The sequence below is a fragment of the Solea solea genome, chromosome 16, assembly GCF_958295425.1.
Source record: "Solea solea chromosome 16, fSolSol10.1, whole genome shotgun sequence".
NCBI lineage: Eukaryota > Metazoa > Chordata > Actinopteri > Pleuronectiformes > Soleidae > Solea > Solea solea.
The window spans coordinates 2563701-2568700 of NC_081149.1; the positions used below are offsets into that span (position 1 = coordinate 2563701).

At 50.6% G+C, this 5000-nt stretch overlaps 13 non-coding genes across 13 annotated transcripts; 8 read left to right on the forward strand and 5 right to left on the reverse strand.

Moving 5' to 3' along the window:
* Nucleotides 1–43: 43 nt before the first annotated feature.
* On the reverse strand, nucleotides 44–236 carry LOC131442620 (U2 spliceosomal RNA). Its single transcript, XR_009233188.1, has one exon. It is a non-coding gene; the product is annotated as a U2 spliceosomal RNA (small nuclear RNA).
* A 308-nt stretch (nucleotides 237–544) lies between these two features.
* On the forward strand, nucleotides 545–663 carry LOC131476251 (5S ribosomal RNA). Its single transcript, XR_009242629.1, has one exon. It is a non-coding gene; the product is annotated as a 5S ribosomal RNA (ribosomal RNA).
* A 124-nt stretch (nucleotides 664–787) lies between these two features.
* Nucleotides 788–980, reverse strand: LOC131442527 (U2 spliceosomal RNA). Its single transcript, XR_009233099.1, has one exon. It is a non-coding gene; the product is annotated as a U2 spliceosomal RNA (small nuclear RNA).
* A 308-nt stretch (nucleotides 981–1288) lies between these two features.
* LOC131476252 (5S ribosomal RNA) lies at nucleotides 1289–1407 on the forward strand. The gene has a single exon (XR_009242630.1). It is a non-coding gene; the product is annotated as a 5S ribosomal RNA (ribosomal RNA).
* Nucleotides 1408–1713: 306 nt separating this feature from the next.
* LOC131440957 (5S ribosomal RNA) lies at nucleotides 1714–1832 on the forward strand. The gene has a single exon (XR_009231638.1). It is a non-coding gene; the product is annotated as a 5S ribosomal RNA (ribosomal RNA).
* Nucleotides 1833–2128: 296 nt separating this feature from the next.
* On the forward strand, nucleotides 2129–2247 carry LOC131477709 (5S ribosomal RNA). Its single transcript, XR_009244033.1, has one exon. It is a non-coding gene; the product is annotated as a 5S ribosomal RNA (ribosomal RNA).
* Nucleotides 2248–2371: 124 nt separating this feature from the next.
* Nucleotides 2372–2564, reverse strand: LOC131442528 (U2 spliceosomal RNA). The gene has a single exon (XR_009233100.1). It is a non-coding gene; the product is annotated as a U2 spliceosomal RNA (small nuclear RNA).
* Nucleotides 2565–2872: 308 nt separating this feature from the next.
* LOC131476253 (5S ribosomal RNA) lies at nucleotides 2873–2991 on the forward strand. The gene has a single exon (XR_009242631.1). It is a non-coding gene; the product is annotated as a 5S ribosomal RNA (ribosomal RNA).
* A 124-nt stretch (nucleotides 2992–3115) lies between these two features.
* LOC131442376 (U2 spliceosomal RNA) lies at nucleotides 3116–3308 on the reverse strand. The gene has a single exon (XR_009232950.1). It is a non-coding gene; the product is annotated as a U2 spliceosomal RNA (small nuclear RNA).
* Nucleotides 3309–3616: 308 nt separating this feature from the next.
* LOC131477711 (5S ribosomal RNA) lies at nucleotides 3617–3735 on the forward strand. The gene has a single exon (XR_009244035.1). It is a non-coding gene; the product is annotated as a 5S ribosomal RNA (ribosomal RNA).
* Nucleotides 3736–4031: 296 nt separating this feature from the next.
* On the forward strand, nucleotides 4032–4150 carry LOC131477299 (5S ribosomal RNA). The gene has a single exon (XR_009243644.1). It is a non-coding gene; the product is annotated as a 5S ribosomal RNA (ribosomal RNA).
* A 123-nt stretch (nucleotides 4151–4273) lies between these two features.
* On the reverse strand, nucleotides 4274–4466 carry LOC131442685 (U2 spliceosomal RNA). Its single transcript, XR_009233251.1, has one exon. It is a non-coding gene; the product is annotated as a U2 spliceosomal RNA (small nuclear RNA).
* A 308-nt stretch (nucleotides 4467–4774) lies between these two features.
* LOC131476254 (5S ribosomal RNA) lies at nucleotides 4775–4893 on the forward strand. Its single transcript, XR_009242632.1, has one exon. It is a non-coding gene; the product is annotated as a 5S ribosomal RNA (ribosomal RNA).
* Nucleotides 4894–5000: the final 107 nt, after the last annotated feature.

Here is a 5000-nt window from a genome sequence, read left to right on the forward strand (position 1 = left end):
TCCTTCTAGTTCCAGCCTTGCTTTGGTTTTCACAGAAAAAAGAGAATTGTGCACAGTTCCTGGTGGCACTGCAATGCCAGGTCAATGCAAGGAGTGAAGAGAGCAAGCCCCAGTTTTCACCTCCCAATGCTCAAAAATGCATTTAATATTTAATCCCCATATGGAGGACATATCAGATATTAAACTGATAAGAACAGATACTACACTTGATCTTAGCCAAAAGGCCGAGAAGCGATGGCCCACAAGTGTCTTGGGCCAACTCAAGATCTTGGCACACAAGTTACTTGTTGTGGTGCCATGTTTTTTAAGTGCGCATAACAAAGGCTGCTGCTGATCAACTCTGCCCCAAGGTGATCTAAGTGCACCTCTGAGCCTTGACGGACAGCTGCTTGACATTTGACACACTCAAAGGGCGCGGCCATACAGCAAAGCCCACCAAAAACAACTTAAACTCTTGAACGTTCGAAAGGCTGACCTTTGAGCTCCTCCACGAGCAGGGGGCCTTGCCTAGTCTATAAAAGGAGTCTGTGTCCCCAGCCCGTCGGCTTACGGCCATACCACCCTGAGCACGCCCGATCTCGTCTGATCTCGGAAGCTAAGCAGGGTCGGGCCTGGTTAGTACTTGGATGGGAGACCGCCTGGGAATACCAGGTGCTGTAAGCTTTTACACTGCTGCTTCCTTACAAGAAACATGGGCTTGCAATTACGTTGACGCACGGGCACGGGCACAGGCACACGTTAACGTCCCTCTAGTTCCAGCCTTGCTTTGGTTTTCACAGAAAAAAGAGAATTGTGCACAGTTCCTGGTGGCACTGCAATGCCAGGTCAATGCAAGGAGTGAAGAGAGCAAGCCCCAGTTTTCACCTCCCAATGCTCAAAAATGCATTTAATATTTAATCCCCATATAGAGGACATATCAGATATTAAACTGATAAGAACAGATACTACACTTGATCTTAGCCAAAAGGCCGAGAAGCGATGGCCCACAAGTGTCTTGGGCCAACTCAAGATCTTGGCACACAAGTTACTTGTTGTGGTGCCATGTTTTTTAAGTGCGCATAACAAAGGCTGCTGCTGATCACCTCTGCCCCAAGGTGATCTAAGTGCACCTCTGAGCCTTGACGGACAGCTGCTTGACATTTGACACACTCAAAGGGCGCGGCCATACAGCAAAGCCCACCAAAAACAACTTAAACTCTTGAACGTTCGAAAGGCTGACCTTTGAGCTCCTCCACGAGCAGGGGGCCTTGCCTAGTCTATAAAAGGAGTCTGTGTCCCCAGCCCGTCGGCTTACGGCCATACCACCCTGAGCACGCCCGATCTCGTCTGATCTCGGAAGCTAAGCAGGGTCGGGCCTGGTTAGTACTTGGATGGGAGACCGCCTGGGAATACCAGGTGCTGTAAGCTTTTACACTGCTGCTTCCTTACAAGAAACATGGGCTTGCAATTACGTTGACGCACGGGCACACGTTAAAGTCCTTCTAGTTTCAGCCTTGGATGTCGCTCTGCAAGCACATGAGAAGCACGTAAGCTGCTGGAGATGGGCAGCAGCTTACCCATCTCGGTGTAGCTTCCTAATACTGGAATGTAGTGTAGCAGGTAGTGGAGATAAAGGCTCAAGTGCAGTGTTTTCGAAAGGCTGACTTTTGAGCTCCTCCACGAGCAGGGGGCCTTGCCTAGTCTATAAAAGGAGTCTGTGTCCCCAGCCCGTCGGCTTACGGCCATACCACCCTGAGCACGCCCGATCTCGTCTGATCTCGGAAGCTAAGCAGGGTCGGGCCTGGTTAGTACTTGGATGGGAGACAGCCTGGGAATACCAGGTGCTGTAAGCTTTTACACTGCTGCTTCCTTACAAGAAACATGGGCTTGCAATTACGTTGACGCACGGGCACACGTTAACGTCCTTCTAGTTTCAGCCTTGGATGTCGCTCTGCAAGCACGTGAGAAGCTTGGAGATGGGGAGCAGCTTACCCATCTCGGTGTAGCTTCCTAATACTGGAATAGAGTGTAGCAGGTAGTGGAGATAAAGGCGCAAGTGCAGTGTGTTCGAAAGGCTGACTTTTGAGCTCCTCCACGAGCAGGGGGCCTTGCCTAGTCTATAAAAGGAGTCTGTGTCCCCAGCCCGTCGGCTTACGGCCATACCACCCTGAGCACGCCCGATCTCGTCTGATCTCGGAAGCTAAGCAGGGTCGGGCCTGGTTAGTACTTGGATGGGAGACCGCCTGGGAATACCAGGTGATGTAAGCTATTACACTGCTGCTTCCTTACAAGAAACATGGGCTTGCAATTACGTTGACGCACGGGCACGGGCACAGGCACACGTTAACGTCCTTCTAGTTCCAGCCTTGCTTTGGTTTTCACAGAAAAAAGAGAATTGTGCACAGTTCCTGGTGGCACTGCAATGCCAGGTCAATGCAAGGAGTGAAGAGAGCAAGCCCCAGTTTTCACCTCCCAATGCTCAAAAATGCATTTAATATTTAATCCCCATATAGAGGACATATCAGATATTAAACTGATAAGAACAGATACTACACTTGATCTTAGCCAAAAGGCCGAGAAGCGATGGCCCACAAGTGTCTTGGGCCAACTCAAGATCTTGGCACACAAGTTACTTGTTGTGGTGCCATGTTTTTTAAGTGCGCATAACAAAGGCTGCTGCTGATCACCTCTGCCCCAAGGTGATCTAAGTGCACCTCTGAGCCTTGACGGACAGCTGCTTGACATTTGACACACTCAAAGGGCGCGGCCATACAGCAAAGCCCACCAAAAACAACTTAAACTCTTGAACGTTCGAAAGGCTGACCTTTGAGCTCCTCCACGAGCAGGGGGCCTTGCCTAGTCTATAAAAGGAGTCTGTGTCCCCAGCCCGTCGGCTTACGGCCATACCACCCTGAGCACGCCCGATCTCGTCTGATCTCGGAAGCTAAGCAGGGTCGGGCCTGGTTAGTACTTGGATGGGAGACCGCCTGGGAATACCAGGTGCTGTAAGCTTTTACACTGCTGCTTCCTTACAAGAAACATGGGCTTGCAATTACGTTGACGCACGGGCACGGGCACAGGCACACATTAACGTCCTTCTAGTTCCAGCCTTGCTTTGGTTTTCACAGAAAAAAGAGAATGGTGCACCGTTCCTGGTGGCACTGCAATGCCAGGTCAATGCAAGGAGTGAAGAGAGCAAGCCCCAGTTTTCACCTCCCAATGCTCAAAAATGCATTTAATATTTATTCCCCATATAGAGGACATATCAGATATTAAACTGATAAGAACAGATACTACACTTGATCTTAGCCAAAAGGCCGAGAAGCGATGGCCCACAAGTGTCTGGGGCCAGCTCAAGATCTTGGCACACAAGTTACTTGTTGTGGTGCCATGTTTTTTAAGTGCGCATTACAAAGGCTGCTGCTGATCACCTCCGCCCCAAGGTGATCTAAGTGCACCTCTGAGCCTTGACGGACAGCTGCTTGACATTTGACACACTCAAAGGGCGCGGCCATACAGCAAAGCCCACCAAAAACAACTTAAACTCTTGAACGTTCGAAAGGCTGACCTTTGAGCTCCTCCACGAGCAGGGGGCCTTGCCTAGTCTATAAAAGGAGTCTGTGTCCCCAGCCCGTCGGCTTACGGCCATACCACCCTGAGCACGCCCGATCTCGTCTGATCTCGGAAGCTAAGCAGGGTCGGGCCTGGTTAGTTCTTGGATGGGAGACCGCCTGGGAATACCAGGTGCTGTAAGCTTTTACACTGCTGCTTCCTTACAAGAAACATGGGCTTGCAATTACGTTGACGCACGGGCACACGTTAATGTCCTTCTAGTTTCAGCCTTGGATGTCGCTCTGCAAGCATGTGAGAAGCTTGGAGATGGGGAGCAGCTTACCCATCTCGGTGTAGCTTCCTAATACTGGAATAGAGTGTAGCAGGTAGTGTAGATAAAGGCTCAAGTGCAGTGTGTTCGAAAGGCTGACTTTTGAGCTCCTCCACGAGCAGGGGGCCTTGCCTAGTCTATAAAAGGAGTCTGTGTCCCCGGCCCCTGGGCTTACGGCCATACCACCCTGAGCACGCCCGATCTCGTCTGATCTCGGAAGCTAAGCAGGGTCGGGCCTGGTTAGTACTTGGATGGGAGACCGACTGGGAATACCAGGTGCTGTAAGCTTTTACACTGCTGCTTCCTTACAAGAAACATGGGCTTGCAATTACGTTGACGCACGGGCACGGGCACAGGCACACGTTAACGTCCTTCTAGTTCCAGCTTGCTTTGGTTTTCACAGAAAAAAGAGAATTGTGCACAGTTCCTGGTGGCACTGCAATGCCAGGTCAATGCAAGGAGTGAAGAGAGCAAGCCCCAGTTTTCACCTCCCAATGCTCAAAAATGCATTTAATATTTAATCCCCATATAGAGGACATATCAGATATTAAGCTGATAAGAACAGATACTACACTTGATCTTAGCCAAAAGGCCTAGAAGCGATGGCCCACAAGTGTCTTGGGCCAACTCAAGATCTTGGCACACAAGTTACTTGTTGTGGTGCCATGTTTTTTAAGTGCGCATAACAAAGGCTGCTGCTGATCACCTCTGCCCCAAGGTGATCTAAGTGCACCTCTGAGCCTTGACGGACAGCTGCTTGACATTTGACACACTCAAAGGGCGCGGCCATACAGCAAAGCCCACCAAAAACAACTTAAACTCTTGAACGTTCGAAAGGCTGACCTTTGAGCTCCTCCACGAGCAGGGGGCCTTGCCTAGTCTATAAAAGGAGTCTGTGTCCCCAGCCCGTCGGCTTACGGCCATACCACCCTGAGCACGCCCGATCTCGTCTGATCTCGGAAGCTAAGCAGGGTCGGGCCTGGTTAGTACTTGGATGGGAGACCGCCTGGGAATACCAGGTGCTGTAAGCTTTTACACTGCTGCTTCCTTACAAGAAACATGGGCTTGCAATTACGTTGACGCACGGGCACACGTTAAAGTCCTTCTAGTTTCAGCCTTGGATGTCGCTCTGCAAGCA